Here is a 20,350-nt window from a genome sequence, read left to right on the forward strand (position 1 = left end):
AGTGTGTAGAGGAAAGAGCAATTTAAGGACTCCAGGCAATGCAGGACAGCGAATGTTTCTCAAAACATGGGAGCTGTCCCCACACAAATTATAACAGATGACAGTTTACTAAATATATCCGCAACACCAAAACAAACAGCACTAACTACCAAAACAAGAGGTCACTGCAGTCTGTCTGCCATGTGCCACTTTTCTTCCTGATCAGCAAGAGATTTTCGCCAGGAAAACTGAAAGATAAAGCAGAGAAGTAGAGTAAATATGAGCATCTGCCAGGGAGATGGATTCCCAGTTTGGCAAACACTATCAGTTGTGCCTTCAGGGGTCAGTGCAATATCTCATTGTAGTCCCTACCTATCCTCTGTAACCAAAAAAGTCAGAGTCACACAGAAAATCTTACACTGAAGACAACGGCAACTCTATACAGGTAAGGACTGAACGAGACTTGCAAGCTCAAGATGAGGATGAATTGGAGAAGAATAAGGGTAATGAAAAGTATCTCTTGCCCTGAAGTACATTTTAAACATCATCTGCTTTTCAGGTGTGTGCATAAGTACGCATAATTCTGCATCTTTAATTGGAACTTGCATTCAACTCAGCTGTTTTTCTGCTGACAGCTCAGTGGAGATACACTGTTAATAATCACAACAATTATTTCATGGTATTTACAGTGTGATCCTGCTAAGAGATCTGAGCCATGCCCTAAGATTATAGAAACCTGGAAACAAAACATATTCCCAGCCCAAGAACTGAAATCCAATGATAAATGTTACAGAGAAAAAAAAAACAAGCCAAAACAAAAACCCAACAAACAAACACCAAAACCAAAAACCAAACAAAACAACAGCAAAACAAAACAAAAACAACAAAGACCAACAAAAAAGCAACCTCCTAGACTTTACACACTTATGAATATATCAGCCTGAGCGAATAATGAACTGAAATTTTTAGAAACCATAAATCTCCCTCAGTCCTTCTCACGAATCTCAGCCAACTGAGTCATCAGTGAAGAGATAATCATTTTAGTGGGAGTCCTAAATAGCCCCCCGCACAGGTCCCATCCCAAGTGAGAACAGCACATGGAGTAGGGCCGTATCCAGGCAGGCTCATGTTTGCCTGAGCTTTAATCCGCTTGCAGACAAAATCCTGAACTTGAATGCATGGAAAATTGCTGTTGCTAATCTTATTTTGCAGGGAAAAATAATGTACTTCAACCAGCATCTGGCAAGGTGCAGGCTTTTAGCTTCTGACTTAGAAGAAACCTTGTATGCATGTACACTTCACTGCCTGCCAAAGCTTCTGGGATTATATTTTTTTCCCTTAAAATTCTGAAGACGCAAGAGCAGCCCGAATTCCCCTTGTCCGTGTTACGTCTCACTACACAGTGGCAGTGGGGCAGCAGGCATTTCATAGGCCATAAAACCAGAATGGGCTTAATCCTCTTCTCACACTAGATTTACATTTGTGTGACTGTTAGTAAAGTTGGCAGTAAAGATGTTGACAGAACTGAGGGCTGGCTGGGGCCCAAGGGCACTGATTTTTAAAGGTGCTGGTTGGGATTACCAAATCCCTTTTCCAAAGAAGCCTCAGCCCTACTTCCTTCTCTTGAGAGCTTTTTTGTTCTCCATTGAATCAGGGCTGAAAATGGGCTGTAGCCACCCAAGACATGTAGGTGTTGCAGTGGAAGCAGAAGCAAATCAAATCACTGCTGCTTGAGAGCTGCCCCGGGAGTGCCTGGCCCTGATGTGGAGGTGTGAGAAGGGTCCCTGGTACAATATGAACGAGAGGCGAGCGGTGATGTTGTTTCTGCAGTCCTCAGCCCAGCTGTGTCCTAGAACTATCAAGACCCGCAACTAGAGAGAAAGGGCCTTTCCCTGGAGGTGGCAGGGAAGGGAAAGGCTCCCAAGAGATTTAAACAGTTGTTGCTCAAAGTGAAACTACTGCAGGTCTCATCCAAGCCTTGGAGAAAGGGCTTCAGGGGTGAGAGGGGGTGTCCTGGTTTTGTTAAAAACAAGTTTCTCTTTCAGTGAATTTTGCCTGTCAGCTAAAGCCTTCATATTAACTGCATTTTCCTGGAGAACCAGACACATGTTTTGGTAAACCTAGCAATGGAATGCAAACTTATTGATAAGCATGGATGGACATCTCGCGAGAGGGGCAACGAGAAAACGGTGACCAAGAAACTGACCAACTGTGTATAACATTCCATTCATGTGAATACTTCATATAAAAGGGGGAGATCACGAGGATCTCGTCCCTTTCCCTTTTGCCTTTGCTTTTTCCCTTCTGCTTATGGCCGACATTAGGAGAGGACCTTGCTAGTCGTCCCCATGAACTGAGGCCAGTGAGAGACTGAATCCAGCTCTGCTTGGTTGCAGAGTCTAATCCAGGACTTCGGGTGCCGGCTCTGCAGTTCCTGAGACTTTCAAGATTGGTTTTGTATATTTTGTATTATTTTCTCTATTCTTATTAGTAGCATTAGTAAAACATTTTTAATTTTTCCAACTCTCTTCTCTCTGTCCTTCTTTCCCTCCCGATCGCCTGCCCTGAGTGGGAAGGGGGGAGAGGGAGGGGCAAAAAGGGGGAAGTGGGGGGGAGAGGGGGTTAACAATACATCTGCCAGGGTTTTATTGGCACCCTGCAATCTAAACCCTTGACAGATAATTGGCGCCAAACATGGGGCTAAGAGAAAGGGGTAAAGTTTTAACAAAACCAGGACAGGGGGCAACCAAATGAAAAATGAAAAAGCCCTTGGGTGCCTTCTGCTGCCCAGTTTGGCTTTACAAGCACCCGGAGCTCGCAGATGGCTCGTTGGAGCTATTTTGCAAAGAAGCTGCTTGCCCAGCTGCTGTTATTTCCTAATACATCCTGCAGGTTCCTGAATCCCAAGCTGGCATTTGACCACTACGCTGTATTTCTCCAGCTTCTGCTACGTTTGGCTGGATACGGTTTCTTAGCAAGTTTCTCCCACCCAGCTTTTGAAAAATAGAGCCCAAACTGAGATTCCAAACTGGTGGTAGGATGCGGTGTGCTTGGGAGGCACCAGCCAACCTTGGAGCATGAGGGTAAAGCTGATAGGACCAGTGCGGTCTTGATTGCAGGCTCATTACAGTGCTCCTACAATCACACTGCAGCGCAGGTGCTGCAGCAGCGCCAGTCTAAGGATAGAAGAGGTTGTATTTTTTATTAGACTGACTAATGTGAGTGACAAAAGTGGATAAAGTGGTAAGGGGATTCTGAGCCCAAAACCTTGCCTGAATTTAATGATGAGATCTGGTCAAAGTCTTACAGATTCCTAAATGTCTAACAGACTCCCAAAACAGTCTGCTAAGCCCACTAAGCCCATCAGGAATGCAAGGCTTCAAGTGCAATCCAAAAAAAGCACTTAAATAGCTGGAGCAGGACTTGGACAGGTCTGAGGTACCTCAGTGAAAACCTGTGATCCAAAGACTCCACTCAGCTGGTGTTGAGAGCTGGGGAGTGCTGAGCCTTGAATTTTAGTTTTTAGGGTAGAACCTGAAGTTAACATCCCCCATCTTAACAAACCCACCGCACCTGTAACGAAGAAGCTGGTGTGCTTTGGGAGGTGACAAAACTTCGACTGGAAACCTTTATTCATGCACAGCGCCTGCATTATAAATTGAGCAAACCGAGCCCTCCTCAATTCAGATTGCAGGTACCTGTCCTCAGGAGACAAACCTGGGCTGTGCCTCTATATGAGTGGAGCCTGGCGCCTCTGCTCTGAAAAATGTGGGAGTTGAAACCAAACTGTGTTCAGCATCAGTTACCTTAAGACAGCTACTCCCTCAGAACACCTCACTCATGCAATGCTGTATAAGGAAGATTTAAGTGCACGGTGAAGGCTCCTGGATCCTGATAAAAGGTTCAGGCACTAATCTTTAAGAAGTCTTCATTCTGTCCTGTCTTTAGTGAGGAGCCATAGTCCACAGGCAAAATCGGGGGAAAAAGGGAACTGAAGAAAAGGTGAGGATATTTACTTTGAGGATTTACTAATTATTAACCTATTCCAGCAGATTTCCTGGTGTTATTAACCTGTTTTTTTCTCTTTTGGAGCTGTGCTTCTCTGTCCTTAAATTAGCTCATGACCTAACAAAGCATTTAAGCATATGCAACTTTAACCATCTAAGTGTTTCCACTGACATCAGCAGGAACAGTCAGGTGTTAAAGGCAGCGTCCACGCCTAAGTGCTCTGCTGGATTGCCATCTTACACGCTGGGGCTAGTGTCATACATAATGCTTGGATTAAATGGGAGGGGAAAAAGGAGCATTTCTAACATGATTACAGTCAGATTTCCTTTTATGTTTTGCAGAGGAAAATAGTATGCAAATGCTGCGTGTGCCTACATGGATTCAACCTTTCTTTCCTCTTTTTTGATCTCCCTAATTCTGACAAACAAGTTGCTCACGATCACTGAAGAGAAACTCTCGCCGAGGCATTGGGCCATAGGCATTATTTGAGGGGCACTGTGGGTTTAGATAGACCCCTGTTCACCTGCTTCAGGCTACACTTTCCCACTCCAACGCTCTTCCTCAAGTTGCACCTCGGTGGAGACGAGGTCAATCGTTCCTGGGAACTGAGCCAGGGTAAAAATAACTGAGGTGGGGAGGGTGCTGCTTTTTTTTAAGCAGTCTCCTGCTCTGTTTGACGACAAAACCACACAAAAAGCTGCAGCAGCACAACGGAGGGAGCGTAACCCAACCGCTCCATCAAAGTGCTGCCACCAAAGATGATGTCTGCAAAACTGCCTTATTTCCTCAGCATTGCTGTGCCAGCAGGGCGGAAGGTTGGGAAGTCCAAAGGTGAGTTTCTGCTCTCACCCTCTCTCCCCTTGCCCAATCCTCTCTCCGGCAAAGGACGGGGTGAGCAGAGAGCAGCTGGGCACAGAGGTTTCTGGCACGGTGCTAGTCCCTTGTTCTCTTGCTGTATCATCCTGTTCCCAGCTCCAGCTTGTGCTGTGCGTTCCCATCTCTGTGCTGGATCCTGCTGCCCCCTCAGTTGTGCTAACATACCTCTTTGTGCTCCCACACCACAATCAAATCCTGGGAACAATCCAACTGAAAATGAAGTATTCTCCTTCTGGGATCATCTTCCTCTGATTCCCACCTGCAGCTCCAGCGTGCACACCGTGCCAGCACGGCACAGGGGGCTGCACACAGAGGAAGGAGGAGGGTCACCAGGACAAAGGTTTGCTCTGGCAGAATACAGAGCACACATGACTTGGAGTATCCAAACAAACTTAGTTTACACAGCCATCACTATCCTTCAGAGTTAACACTTTATCCAGCGGTGCTGGGGAATTTCATCTACCTCCAATACTGGAACCTAGTCATGCAAATTCTGCGTCACAGAAGGGATGTTCTACCATGAACCTCATGCTGTTCACCCACTGTCGAGGGTTTAGATTGCGGGGTGACAATAAAACCCTGGCAGATGTATTGTTAACCTCCTCTCCCCCCCACTTCCCCCTTTTTGCCCCTCCCTCTCCGCCTTCCCACTAAGGGCAGGCGATCGGGAGGAAAAGAAGGACAGAGAGAAGAGAGTTGGGAAAATTAACAATGTTTTACTAATGCTACTAAGAAGAATAGAGAAAATAATACAAAATATACAAAACCAATCTTGAAAGTCCCAGCAACTGCAGATCTGGCAACCAAAGTCCTGGACTGGACTCTACAGCCAACCGGAGCTGGATTCAATCTGTCACTAGGCCTCAGTTCGCAGGGACGACTAGCAAGGTCCTCTCCTAATGTCGGCCATAAGCAGAAAGGAAAAGAAGGCAAAAGGGACAATATCCTCATGATCTCCCACTTTTATATGTTCACGTGAATGGAATGTTATACACAGTTGGTCAGTTTCTTGGTCACCTGTTTCTCGTTGCCCCTCTCACGAGATGTCCATCTGTGCTTATCAATAACTTCGCATTCCATTGCTGTGTTTAGCAAAACACGTATCTGGTTCTCCAGGAAAATGCAGCTCATATGAAGGCTTTAGCTGACAGGCAAATTCACTGTGTGAAATGTGAAATACTTGGATGACTTGAACAAGAGACATCCTGCAGCACCCAGCTCTGCGAGTTTGCTGTTCAGAGTGCTGTGGGAATGTGGGGGCAAGACATGTGGCTGAAATGATCATACACTTGTTCAGAAGGCACATGAGATTTGTAAGCGCTTCTCATCCCCACTACGGTTACCTTCACCATTGCTGGTTGTAGCCTGCAGAGCTGCTCTGCCCATCTTTTCCCCAGGGCCCAGTGCATCCATCCAGGCAGCTCACTTTGGACACCTGTGGGCAGTATCACCCTACTCACGTAGCTTCCAGCAGCTCTCCTTCCATAAAGACTGATGCACAGCAGTCGCTTGCTGCCCTCGCTGGCAGCACCTGTGTGCCTGTCAAAGCATTAGTCTGAGCAAAGGGCTTTAGAAGTTCCTAGCTGGAAGGGCTGTGTATAAAAATAGAAATGAAAGCATAATTTCAGAGTGTCAGGCTGTACTGAGTAATCACGCAATGGAAGACTCGGATATGAAGTAGGCATATATGACTTAATTCTACCTTTGTGTCCTGCACTGTTTTTCTATGGTATTGCTATTTAATTGCTTGCATTATGCTTATCCAATAATACCATTTAGCATTAATAATACTCAGTGTCATATCCTCAAAGTGCTTTACAAGCTAATTATGAAATGCATCATTTAAGTGAAAACAAGCACCTTGGGCTGGGACCTGTGCTTGTGTTTGACAGACCTGGCAGGTGCCTGCAGTGCTGTGTGTGCTGGAACGAGGAGCTGCATGATTCACAGTGGGGTTAAGCCAGCAAGAAGAGCACGGAGTGATAATGCAGGATGGTGTTGTCCAAGGCACAAAAGGTCAAGACTCCATGAGACTTTTCCTGATGAATTTGATGTCATGTGGAGGAGTCTCAAAGTGATCAAGAGGGGTTTTGAAATAATTCTTCAAGTAACAGAGCTTGGGGTTGATACTGCATCCTCTTCTCTCCTTAGTTAAATCCAAGACTGAAATCTGGCAGCCAAAAGTAGTTAAGTCAGTCAGAAATGCTTGTTTCATTTCGAGGATATGTGTTATAGAGCCACAATACAGACCTCAGGAAACTACAGCCCAGGCTGAATGCAGCCCTTCGCCTTCAGCTGTGTCCATGGAGCATCAAAAACAACTGTGTCACTGTACAAACACTAGCTAATCCTCAACACAACAAGTAAAAAAGTACACAGAGAGCACTCACGGGTTGATTTGTTGCAAGGACAGCATGAACTGGAGCAGGTGTTTGTCAAGGCAGGGCAGTCAATTCGTAACCAACCAGCTTGGGCTGATCACAAGTCATCGTGTTCTTGTGCTCCAGCTGAAATAGCACTCAAAAAGGTGCAGGAATCACTTTTGACTGGAAAAATTTACTTACAGAAAATCAAGGCTCCAAATCAGGCAAAGCTTATTCAGACACATCTGTGGATATAAAGAGAAGGCTGATTAAGTAGGTACATTTAGCTTTGTAGCCTTCAACTACAGGACCTCGCTTGTTTCTACTTTTTAAGTTGGTTGATGTTTTATCAGCACAGATTGAGGAGAAGCCCAGTGTATTGGCACTGGCAGGAAGTGACTTTTAGGAAGTTACATTTTGTTTGTATATCCAGCTGACCTCTGGGTGTGTTAAGCAAATTTCAATCTCATTGTTTATATCTTCTCACTTTGTGAAATCTACAGCCAAAAGCGAACCAGTATCAAACGAAACAATTCTCGTTCCTTCCTTTTCCCCTTCCAAAAACCTCCTTCGAAGTTCTAAACAAGCCCAAAATTTGCTCCCCATTTACCCCTTCAGAGTTCTGGCTGGGCAAGGCCAGGTGATGCTGAGGAAAAAGCCTGGATCTGAAAGAGAGGGGAAGGTGGCGCATACATGGGATCTGTGTGTGAGGTGAAGGGAGCAGCGTTTGGGGAGGGCTGTGTAGGAACCGGAGAGCTCTCCAATGTTTGTCTGCTTATATTTGTGATCTTCTAATTTCTATCCAAGCGTGCTGCAGGACTGTGACAACACAAAAGCATTTTATTTCTTTGTATCACCTGTGACCTCAGATTTTCCCAGACCAGAATGTGCTTCTTATCAATACACAAGTTTTCTTAGTCACTTCCAAAACAAATCTTCACCCAAAGCACACGGACAGATACAGCCTTTGGCTGGCTGTTTCCAAAAGCGATGAGAGGGAAAACAACGGGAAACCCCAAGTAAGAAAATGAAGCGTGGTGAGGGCAGGAGTGCGTGGGGAGCAGGGGACCGTCCCCTTGCTCTCGCTGGGGCACCCCACGGAACACGCACACTCGCAGAGACACCCGGTGTGTTCTGGCGGGGAACTGCAAAGCGACGGCAGCTCCTGCCCCGGGCAGACATCACACGCGTGTCCCCCCAGCTGCGGGGGACACAGACCGCTCCGGGAGGCCCCCCCACCCCCAGCACGCCGGGCCCTCCCGCGCGGCGGCGGGAGGCGGAGCGCCGGCCGGGCCGGGCTGCGGGGGCCGCACCGCCTTCCCGCCCGCTCGCTCGCTTGGCAGCGGCCGGGGCGGGGAGCGGCCGGTCCCTCCTCCTCCTCCCGCCCGCCCTCGCCGCCACCACCCGCGCCCGCCGCCGCCGATGCCGGGACTGCACCCGCGGTGAGTCTGCCCCGCCGGGACCCGCCCGCGGGAAGTTGCGGCGCGGCCCGTCCGCGCCTTTGTGCGGGGAGCAGCGGCTCTGCCCGACCCGGCCCCAGCCGCACCGACCCCCGGCCCCGCCGGTGCCGCCGCCCCGCCCGGCCCCGCTCCCCTCCGCTCCGCCGCGCCGGTACCTGCCGCTCTTTGTTCCCCGCCGCCTTTGTTCCCTCGGTGCCGGCTTCACCTTCGGCACCGCCCGCGGGACGCCGCTGCACAGAGGGGCGCGTTGAGACCCCGCTCCCGGAGCGGGTTCCCCCCCTCTCGCAGCCGTTTTGCCGGGGAAGAGGTGAAAACACAACTGCGGGGCAGCGGCGGGAGTTGGCTCGGCGGAGCGGGGGCAGCGCGGCGGGGCACGGCCAGCGGCGGGAGCCGCGTTTTGTGGGAACTGCCGCCCCCGCCGGGCCCTGCCCGCCCCGCAGCGATGTCCGGCCCGCAGCGCTGCCGGCACTTTCCCCGGCGGGTGGCCGGAGGCGGCTGGTGTGGAGGCGGGAGCGAGAGAGCCCAGGGAGCGGGAGCGCACAGGGGGATGCGTGCAGGTAAACGGCGCTTCCCCGCAACTCCGTGTCTTGGGTGGGTGCGTGGGTTATCACTTGAAAGTCGTTGTCTCTTGGGTTGTGTGTTTCGAAACTGATGGGGGATACTTATTCAGGCAAAGTTCTCGGGAAAGGGAGTAACTACTTTCCTGCGAAGGCCACAGGAGATACAGGCATTTATTCAGTGTCTGTGTTATCACTGCCAGGTCCCTGCCACTGAGCTGGATAAAACATTGCTTGCTGAGGGCTCGCACTTTCTGTGCTTCCCATGGGCTCCTTTCTCATCCCTGCCTTGTGTGCCATCCTCCCTCCTGCATTCCCTCCCTCCCACCTTTCAAGGACACTTGGCAGCCTCTGATTTCCACTCAGGGCAGTTATTAGAGATCTGTGTTACTGTGCCCCATGGGATGCAGCACGTGGGGTGTCTGTAACTTGGTGCTGACGTCGTGTCAGGTACTGTGTGTGCGTGGATTTACGGGAGGGCTCGCTGCCCTCCTTTCACCTCAATCCTCTCCCTGTCCCCCCAAAATGGAGTAATTTTTCTTCTCTTTTTTGCCTGAGAGCTGCTGGAGGAATTGGGAGATAGAGCAGGTGCACACAACTTGTGTTATTCAAAATGTATGGAAAAAAAACTTTGAGCAAGTTTGAGAGTTTCTCGCAATCTTTGTCAGGTCAGTGACTGTGTGTTCCTCACACCTCTGCTTCCCTCTTTCAGGATGCCTTGTGTCCTGCCTCTTCTGTCCCCGCTCTTTCCATCATTCTCTCTTCTTCCTCCCTCTCAGCTTTCAAGCTTTCAGCGTGATCTCCCATCACAAGACAGACAAAGACGTATGTGCCATGTGCAGGATCTTGGCTGGTTATTGCGACTGTTGGCCAAGCTAACAAAACTGTAGCTTGGCGGGTGCGTCTGTTTATACCTCTGGTTGAAATGCAAAACCTGCAGAAGGGACACACGTGGCCTCTGGCGCCTGGGTAGCTGAGTCATGGGCTTCAGCCACTTGTGGGGTGGTTTTATGGCTCTGACAAGGAGCACGGTGGTGGCTGCTAACGCTGCCCACAGGCACACACACAGCCACCTCGCCTTGAAATCAGGGCAGCCTAAATAATTGATTTCCAAAGCAGAATGCGGCATGTCGTAGCAGGAGGGGACGGGGTGGTGTGGAGTGAGCGTGAGGTGACAGGGAACAGCAGCCCTGGCACCTGCTGGTGAGGGTGATGGGGACGAGGTGAAGCAGAGAGGGATGGGCAGTGACACAGGGGCATGACAAAATAAACAGCAATGACCACAAGGAGCGTGTCGCCTGTACTGATGTGTGCCATGGCAGTGTTTTGACCCCCCTTGTGTGAGATGCTGTACAAACGTATTCAGAAGTGTACAAATGATGTTTGTTCATCCCTTCTTCAAGATGAAGGGTAATGAATGAAAATTGCCTTTTTAATGTGGTTATCTATAAAAACATACAGCAAAGTTCCTTTGTTTAAACAGTTCTCTGCAAATAACCTCAGGAAACTGTATTACAAGGGCTGTTAATATCATAACTTATTAAGAATTGAACATGATGGTTTAAGAGGAGTAAAGGAAATATTCTTCTTAAAATCTGATCAAAAGTTTGTTAAAATAAATGAGATCTTTATTGATGTCAGTAGCACTCAGTCAGTCCTGTAGTGTGCAAGCTATTTTTCACTTATTTGTCAGGCAAAGATTTTAACCATAGACACAATGAAGTAATTCAAGAAGTGGCATGCATTACTCTCTAATGATCTAATAGGTTGAAAATGCTTTATCTCCCTAGTTGTTAATTGTAAGTTTTATGGTATAAGGGAAAATAACAAAAGAAAAAATTGTTACTTTTGTTCCTTTGCAGTTTTTGACTGGGTTTTATGTTATTTCTTCTGATAGGTTTTTCAGCAAAGTTGCTTCTTGTTTTAGGAGAAAAATGCTTTGTTTCAGGGGAAAAATGGGCCACAGTTTAGCCCTTTTACTCAGTTCATTATATGCATCGTAAAACCCCTTTACCAGTAATTAATTCCATAAAGAGTGAGTTCAGCTCTGCTCAGTTTTCTTGCCGTCTGAATATAGAAATGAATTAAAGAGGAAATCCCAAAGAGAGAATGAAGAAGCACAGCTTGGAGGATCAGGTATAAAGAGCCTCATTCATTTTGGTTTATCTGTAGTACAGGGATATGCCCTTGCTCCATGAATCATCTCCTGACATCTGTTTGCAGCGCTGTTTTCTTAGCAACTGGGGCTCTGTTTTGGATCTGGACTCTCAATGGCCGGGTTTGTGCGGAGAGATGCGGAGAGATGATCCAAACTCTTGCTAGCAAAGCTTTGCCTTTCAGCCCACTTACCCGATTTATTTTCTTCCCCGGGGCACAATAAATACTGGTTTTAAAAGTCTACCAGCTGAGATGCTTTCTCTGTGTATGTGCAGAGAGATGCTTATCTGTTGCTTACCACAACTGAAGTGTTTCCCCAACATGATCTGTCAGTGTGGGAGAGCACCTCTCAGGTTGCGATGGGTTGCATTGTTTCTCATGGTGAAGGAATGAGCTGTGTGTGCTACAACGCTTGCCCCGGCTTTCCCGCTGTTTATTTTGAACCGTCGTGGGACTTTTAGATGTGGGAGAGGACGTGGTCTTGGAGGAATGCTGGAAAAGTGGGCAGTGATGGCAACGATCCCCTCCTAGCAACGTGCCTGTTTGAACAAGTAGTTGGATTAGGTGGTGGGATTATACGTGTGGAGCACTGTATGAGTAACGCTTCGGGATTGGATCCATAAGCTGTGATTAAGGAGAAGGTGACATTTCATATACCTCTCACTTAATCTTCCCTTGCCTGAATTTCATCCCTGACCAGTGTGGGTGGAAGAGTCCTGGAACTGAGACAGGTGGCCATGGAGCCGTTGGAAGTTCAGGTTGATCTGATTTTTGCCGGCTATGCTCAGTGGGGAGGGGATTGGTACCCGGCTTGGGTCTGGGGGAGTTTTTTACTTCAGCTAATGTGGCTGACTTGGTGTGGAGCATAAATATGTGTAATATGTCTGGGAATACAAGTGGTATGTCCATGCTAAGGGACAGGTTATGGTCACCTCAATCCCTCCTGTGCAGACGTGCAGCTTCCCCAGGAGGGGCAGGTGATTATACCTACTGGGCTATGAATCAAGAAAGATGGTGTATGTTACCCATAGGACATGGATTTGACTGCCTACCTTTCCTGGACTGACTCGTGTCCTGTGGTCGCTGTGAAAGATGAACGTATTTTGGCTTGGGATAATGTTGAGAGGGGAAGGACCCCCAATGTCTGCAGCGTTTTGTCTGTGAAGGGATTGCGAAATAGAGATGGGAAGGCTAAACACAGTGTCTCTGAATCCTGGCCAGCTTGTTCGACCTTCATGGTTTGCTCACAAGTCCCATTGTTGTTGAGGATACGAAGAAGACAACCTTTATAGATCACCTAAATCACCGTTCACAGCAGGAGATGAAGCCAGTTGCTTCTGCGGAGAGGCTCAAGGGCTGCGACAGGGGCAGAAGAGGGAATGGGGATAAAACTTCTGTTTAGCTCATCTGTGCAGACAGGAGGGGAGCAGAAAACTGTGCTGGGGAAAAGGGCTGGTGCAGAACAGACTGTTATCACCCGGCAGGAGGGGAAGTGGGGCAGAGCTTTGACTCTGGGCTTAAGTTCGGTCTCTGGTCTCTTGTAGGGAGGCATGTTTGCTTTTGAACCTTCCTGCAGCCTGTTGATAACTCCCTACACAATGCAGCCGCACAGATTGGCTCGAGAGGTTTTTAAGGAACTGCTGACCCTGATACAAGCAATACTGTTTGTGGCCGGGGATGGGAAAGAAGAGAAAAGAACAGTATTAGTTACTTGAGCTTTAAAACTCAGGCTGCAGGTTCTATCAAAGGAAGTGACAATTAAGATGGAAAACAAAGCCCTTGTAATTGCTTTCATGGGAGTGTAGGGAGGAGGGAAAAATGTGGGTTTCACGGGAAAAAGTTTTGCTTTCTGAATCATTTGACCTGTTGTTTGCCAGGGGAAAGACAAGAACTTAGTGAATGATGGAGCGAAACAGTGAGGCAGAGAGAGGGGAATGAATACGCTGCTCAACACGCCTTGTTGGTCTGCGGAGAATGGCCCATGTACAACTGGCCACGAAGTGGCTGTCAGGACACTTCAGAAAGGGGTTTGGTTCAGTTTGCATTACTGAGACTTCTTGGGTTTTGCTGTTCCTAACCACCTAAATGATGCTGAGAGAGAAATGAAAGCTGCCTCACCAGAGGCGCGTCCTGCTTCTTGGAGGCTCTCGTGTAGTGAGCAACGTGGAGCTTTGGTTGTAGACGTATCTGATGAAAGCTTCAAGTTCAACAACTAAATGAAGCTCTTCTAGCAAAGCCAAGCCCACTCGGTGAAGGTGGTTGTACATTGTCTAGTTACAAGACGTTTATGATGGTTACAAGCACAGAGCACTTGCACAATGTGTCTCTGGTGTAGATACTCTTTTTCACCTACCTGTAAACCAATGGAGGTACTTCTTTGCTCACTTCCTTTCCCCTAATTTAAAAGGGTGAGATTCATCTTACCAAACCACAGCATAACTATCTGTGTGAGAGACAATTGTCCAGACTCCTTTCGTAGTCACTAAAAAGAAGCAAATGCTTTTGGGCCATGATTCATCTACATTGCATTGGACATCTAAAAATACATTGGACAAACTGCCCTAAAAGTGCCTGTTTCTCTCCATTGTGTCTGCAGAGTTCAAACAATGAACGCACTCGGAGGCATCTCTCTCGTAGCTGTTTAATGTCAGGAGAGCTGAATCTCGGCCAAAGTGTCTCATGTCTCAGCAGAGATTCTAGGAGGGCTCCTAGTGTCCTCATTTCTGCCAGGCTCGGCGTCCGTGTAGGTTGTGCGGTGGAAGGCAGTGTGCCTGGAGGGCTTTACACGAAAGCGGACAGCAATGTCCAGGTCAAAGCCTTCCTCCTCCCCTGGTCAGTCATTGGATTCAGAAAAGCTTTGGGCTGGACCCACAGCGCCAGACAATCTTCTGCTATAAATAAGAGGCCGAAGGAGATTTGCACGGTGGCTTTTTGAAGGTCGCACATCAGGTTAGTGGCAGAGGTGGAGGCGATGAGGATGACCGCGGGCTGCCAGAGGTGCAATCCTGCTCCCGCTCCTTGCGGCTGCCGTGCAATCTGTCCTGGGGGCTCTTGGCGGTGGACGGCACCCGGTAGGTACTCGTTTCCTTTTTGTGAAGACTTTCTGCAAAATTTAATAGTCTGTCAGTCATCCTCCTTTCCCTGTCCTTTCTCTTCCAAAAATCTGGACTTCAGGCATAGCTGGTTTATGGTGTATCCACTGGGCTGGTGTGGATGATTGTGTGTGTGCTCTCAATCGCAAATGGCTAAACCTGGGAGTAAACATCCTATAGTTCAGGCTTGTAGTGGCCTTGGACAACATGTGTGATTGCTCAGTGGTGTTCAGATGATGTGTGGAAACTCTTTCGGCAGACATACTTAAGCCTCGCAATGCGTATCTAAATGCAAATTGTTTTGGAGCCACACAGGGAGCTGTGACCTGGCCTACCCCGAAGTGTCGCTGCCACTGTTGTTATTTAGCAGAATGGAAAAAAGAAATCACGAGCTTTTCTGGAAGAACCCTGACTATCTGTGTAGGTAGACCAGGGAGGTTAAGGATAAAATTCCTCCTGTGTGAAGTAGTTTATAGCAGAAAGACTTATTTTATTGAATGAGCTGAGTTTCTAGGGGGAGAATCTTTTGAAGGAACTTCCTTGTATAGCAGAGATATGAAGTACAGGCAAGTACTGAGTGTTAAACAGATCCTGTGCACTTCTGATTTCAGACAAATACCACAGCGTTCTCCTATCTTTTTTTGATATGTGAGAAATAATACGATAGCAGTGAAATAGAAAGAATGTGTTGTCTGAGCCAGGATTTGATTCCTGAAGTTCTGCTTAGGGGGTCCATGGTGAACTCCTAGAAGGGAAACAAATTGCAATTTGATCCCAGAGAGAACAACTGGGGAGAGGAGGGAAAGAGCAAACTATTAAATAAGAGCTGGGAGAAAAGCCAGCCTCCAGAAATAAACATAGGAGAGCAGTTCCAGGTATTTCCTAGTATTGTCATCCTGCTTCATCAACCTCTTAGACTGTAACAAGTGGTTTCACAGCACACTGGCAGGTTTAGGGTTGTTTGCTTGTTTTTAAAGAAAAAAGGTATCTGTTAGATTGTTTGCGGCGTTGTTTCTTACGCAGGACTGGGTGGGATGTTGGTGATGAAATACCCCTGGGATGGGGAAAGCAGAGCTTGTTGTTGTAAGAGGGAGGTAACAGCAGAGCCGGCTTTGTTTTGGGGGAGTGAAGAATCTGGATTTTCTTCCCATTTATGTGCCCAGGGCACCTCAGCAGTTTCTGCGGGGGAAGAAGCAGATACTTGTGCAACCTAGGTATGAGTAAACACTGCTCCTGCAGAGCAGTTGTGCCTTACTGCGTCTGTAGGTAGACTTGTAATGGCTTTAAGGATAACATTTGCGAGTGAAAGCTTCACTTTTGAAAATCTTGGAGGTTACTTGGAACATGTTTCTTCTTGCAAAGCTTCTCCAAAAAGCCAGTCCAGGAGTTTACTGTACCGAAAGCCAGTGCGTGGATTGTAAGGAAATTGAGGCACATCCTGTTCCAAGGACTTGCGTCGGCAATCACGACAGCTCAGTGCCAGAATTTTGTCCGCGATGGTGACTCTGAAAGACACGTCTCTGTGCAGAAACACGCCTGGGTGGGCTGGGGCTGGCTCGGGCGGTCAGATGTGGCTTGTGGCTCCTCTCACCCGCTGGGCCGTGGTCCTGCCGCGGCTGCCGGGCCCTGGGGAGGATGGTACGGCCGCTCTGCTTATGCAACTCACGCTCGCTGTTGCTTGACTGAACTTGCCTATACGTAACTTTTGTGTTAGTAATATTGCTGCCTCTCAGCAACGGAGATGCACGGGGCTCACGGGCATTTATTCTGTTTTGTTTCCGTTGCAAGAAATCCTGATTTTCACCAAAAGCAGCCAGGACAGCTCTGTGATTCAGGCACTGATGAGGAGACTCTGTCGTCCTGCATGTGCAGAAGGGGAATACATGAAATAAGTAAGGCATCCTTTAGTCTGGGCTATTTCTAATTTGGAGTCCTCAGTTTTGCAATTGCAACTGTTGTTTTGGTGTTGTTTTTTTTTATATTATATAGTGGGAACAGTTTATTCTAGCAGGTTATGTGTAACACCAAGTTTATTCTCTTGGGTTGTCTATGTGCAGTTTGGCTGTTTGCTTCTCTCTGGCAACAGTACTGGTAAGAATAACAGTGTTTGGCCTGGTTTTCATTGCACACAAAAAGTTATTCTATAGGCTTGAAGCTATGCTATGAATCAGAGATTTAAGTTTGTGTGTGTACTTTTTTTTTCCTAAAGCAACTAATTATTTGAAAGCAAAAAGAAAGACGTTTTATTTGTCTTAAGCAGTAAACAAAAGTGCTTTACTTTGCAGAGCATGGCAGAGGCTCTGCTGAGTTGTCCCAGCAAAACGCTGGTTTTCTACCACAGTGGAGGGTCCCACAAGTCGGCGTGGGGGGCAGCACCGTCGAAAGGCCCTTTTCACATGTGCAAAACTGGCACAGACTTGCAAATGGACAGGCTGATTTGCCCACAAACCTTGAAGTGTGTGAGGTGGAAAACCAAACAAATAAGACCTTGACTAGCATTTTAGGGGGAATTTTCAGCTGAAATAATTATATGGACTTGAAAAAACCCTCACTTTTTGGAGAGGCAGCCCTTCCCAGTCAGAGCAGAGGTGTGCTAGGAGAAGAGCAGTGGTTTGCGTTGCTTTACCCTCAACGGGACGTGCTCGAGAGAGCAGCTGCCGAATTCACAGCTGCCAGGGTAGGACCTATCATTTAAATTGTAATTTGCCCTTCAAATTTTGGCAAGCTTTGTTTGCCGTTTGCTTGACAAATCTCTCTTTTGTGTTCTCCTTCTGCCTGCGTGAAACAGCAAGCGCTGCCAGAGACAGCTACTTGCAGTAGATTCCTTTTCTCTGCTATATTTAGTGATCAAAACAAGTTCGTGATCTTTATAGGAATACTGCCAAAGCAGATAGGTTTAGCGTGAGACATGCCCTTTCTCTTTTGGTTCCCAAATACACATTGCATTTCACTTTCCTCCCCTTTCCTGACACCATCAATGGCTCTGTCTGCGGAGATCTGTTGTGCAAACATTGCACTGCCGCTTCCAGTGATTTTGCTCTGTAAAAATGAGTCCCCGCTATAGTGAAAACTCCTGCATTTAGATCACTGCTATCCCTACCTTTCCCTTTTCTTAATTTCCTGAAAGAGCATGTAACTGCTCTTCAGGAAGATATTTCTCAACAAGAACAGCCTTATGATTTAATTGAGAAACTCCAGGCCTTTTATTGCCTAGGTGAGCTTCACTCAATAGAATAATGTTTGCTGACCATCTGACTGTTTCCTTTATTTGGGGAAAAAGGGAATTAGGAAGGCAGTGGAAAGGAAACATTTGTATTCCTTCAAAGGCAGAATATTACTAGGAGCCTGATTCTCATTAGTATCATGTCATTAATACAAAGCAGGTGTAGTTTTTATATACTGCTGTTTCAAATACCTTTTACACCATGTAAAGTGGCTCCAGTGATAACGGCTGTGAGTCTCTATTGAAACAGCAGTTGCAGTCCAGGGGAAAGAAAGAAATGTTTGTAAATAAAAGAACGAACTTCTTGCAATACTTCTTGCTTGGTTAAATAGGCAGCGTTGTCCAGTTTGTCCTGATCGGGCAGTCCCCTGCGTGAGAGTTAAGCTGGCTCTGATTGCAGGCGATTCTTTCCCCCTTCCCTTCTCAGTTGTAAAACCTGACTCTGGGCCAGGAACTGCTGAGGAAGGGCTATGATGAGCTGTGCTCAGTTCTTTGCTTTCGTGATGGGAACTAAACGCCTTAAGGCCAAAGGTCTGTCTGTGCCCCACGGCTCTGGGATTGCTATGGCCATGCTGCACTTTTCCCTCTGCCAAAAGGTGGCCATGCAGCATGTGGCTGTGCTTGGCTACCAGCTTCACCTGAGCCCAGGTAGCCAGGGAAAGGGGGTCAGATTGGAGAAGCTTTTGCGTGATAATGGAGAAGGGCTTGTAGGAGTGAAACAACAGGAATTGTTCATCTCGTTGCCTCCTTTCCTGGTTAACTGAGCGGGGAGAGAGAAGTTGTGTTTATGCACTGGATGTAATTCCAAGGTACGGCACAGATCTTGAGCCAGCGTGTGCTTCTCGTGTTGTTTTTACGATAACCCTTCCCTGCAGCCCCGTTATCTGCGGGAGGCGGCCTTGGGGCTTCGGCACTGCTGGTGTGCCGGGCAGGGAGGTGTGTGAACGACCCCTGCTTTGGAAAAGCTTTTTCCATTCTAGCCCTGTGGTGATGCACTGTACAAATGATGTGGCTTTTTGCACAAAATCAGAGGCTTCTGAGCATGGCACAGGTAGATTTGGTCTGGGATATGCTTATGGATTATGTGTTTCGGATATTGAACTGTTGTCCAAACCCTTGACTTTGATGAAGTCATGAAATCACCATTGTATTTTTGGCTTTTTGCGCAGGATTGTACTCTGGCGTGACCAAGGGGCATGGATGGCATCAGCCTTCTGAGCCTCCAGGTGTTCGTTGCTCTCCCTTTTTACATTAACAACTGTGATTTTGAGTTCTGAGCAGTTCTTGTTTTTATTAACGATGTGGGAAAACTTGGAAACCAGTTGAAAACTAAATGTTTTCTCCAACTTCAGTAAGTATGCTTCAGCATTGCATTTCCACTTGGGAGTAGGTGAATGTGAGACAAGCTCTTGTTCTGAGGGCAAACAAATGTATCGTGCATCTCCACTGGTCAGCTTTTGTGACTGCGTGAACAAGGCGTAGCTCTGTTAATAAAAGCATTTGTGGTTTTGTGTGTGAAAAACAGCATGGAGTTAGTGTAGTTTTCAAACTGTAATTGTACCAGGATGACTGATATATTACTATGCCCCCCCAAAAAAGAAAAGGTCAAGAAAGACACTTTCCTAACCACTTTTTTAAATTGATTATAGCAATGAGAAGATCCATTGTGCTTCTGTAACAGGAAGTATTACTGATGTGTAAATCAAAGACAAACCAGCAATGTTTGCTGGCCTTAAAAAGTGCTGTGGCTTTTGTATACTCATATGCTTGTCCTGGCACATTTTCAAGAATTATAAATAGATCACTGGGAAGTCCCTGGATAACAAAACTGTACTGCTGTGGCGTGTCATAAATAAACTAATAAGAGATGTCTTGGTCTTGCAGCTCTTACACTTTGGAGGAGTCCTTACTTGTGCATATAGTTTCAGTGTGTCAGTTCACATAAGGCGAGACTATTTGTGTTGCAGTGGGGTGTAGCTTTGTGTCCATCTCCACATCTCTTGCAGATCTAATGCTCGCTGGCCTTGGTTCTTTCCGCTCAGAGTTGTTCAGCCTTTTCCAAACTTTTCCCTTTTTGATTCCTTCATCTCTAGCTTTCGATAGCTTAGGAAGACCCAAGGCCAGACTTGTTTCAGCAATGTCCCAGGCAGTGCAGTGTCTCTCTAATGCTGTATATTCTAATACCACTTATTAAAGGACTGGCTGATACCTGTCTGACTGTGGTAAGGTATTATGTAGGATCAGAAAGCTATAGCCTCTTTTCCGTATCACCTTCAAACTGATGGAAACCTAATGGAAGCTCTTCCTCCAGGAAAGTGCAGAGAATGTGCCATTATTACTTACTAGATTATGGCAAATATTTTTTTTCTGCCAGACAGAGAGAAGTTGTCAGATTCTCAAGTGGGAGAAGTCAGGGCAGATCTATCAATGGTGCTGCCCTGATTTTTTCTGCCTGAGGATCCGGCTCTGAAGGGGAGGAGATCAGTATGTTTGCTGTGTGATCTCCTTCCAGCTGTGGACTTGTATACAGTCTGAGATCACTCACAAGAGCAAGGTTGGCAGGCGTTTTAAATGTCGAAGGGATGAACTGCAATCTGGAGTAGGACCTTAAGAAAAGAGAGTATTTTAGTGTAAA

At 47.2% G+C, this 20,350-nt stretch overlaps 1 protein-coding gene across 1 annotated transcript in view; it reads left to right on the top strand.

Moving 5' to 3' along the window:
* The first annotated feature begins 8,569 nt into the window (after window positions 1-8,569).
* Window positions 8,570-20,350, top strand: part of SYNE2 (spectrin repeat containing nuclear envelope protein 2) — a 193,548-nt gene continuing 181,767 nt past the window's right edge. Inside the window, 1 exon segment of the mRNA XM_082058908.1 lies at window positions 8,570-8,668. The gene's annotated coding sequence lies outside the window, so the exon portion shown is untranslated.

This window comes from Streptopelia decaocto, assembly GCF_964273445.1.
Source record: "Streptopelia decaocto genome assembly, chromosome: 7".
Taxonomy (NCBI): Eukaryota; Metazoa; Chordata; class Aves; order Columbiformes; family Columbidae; genus Streptopelia; species Streptopelia decaocto.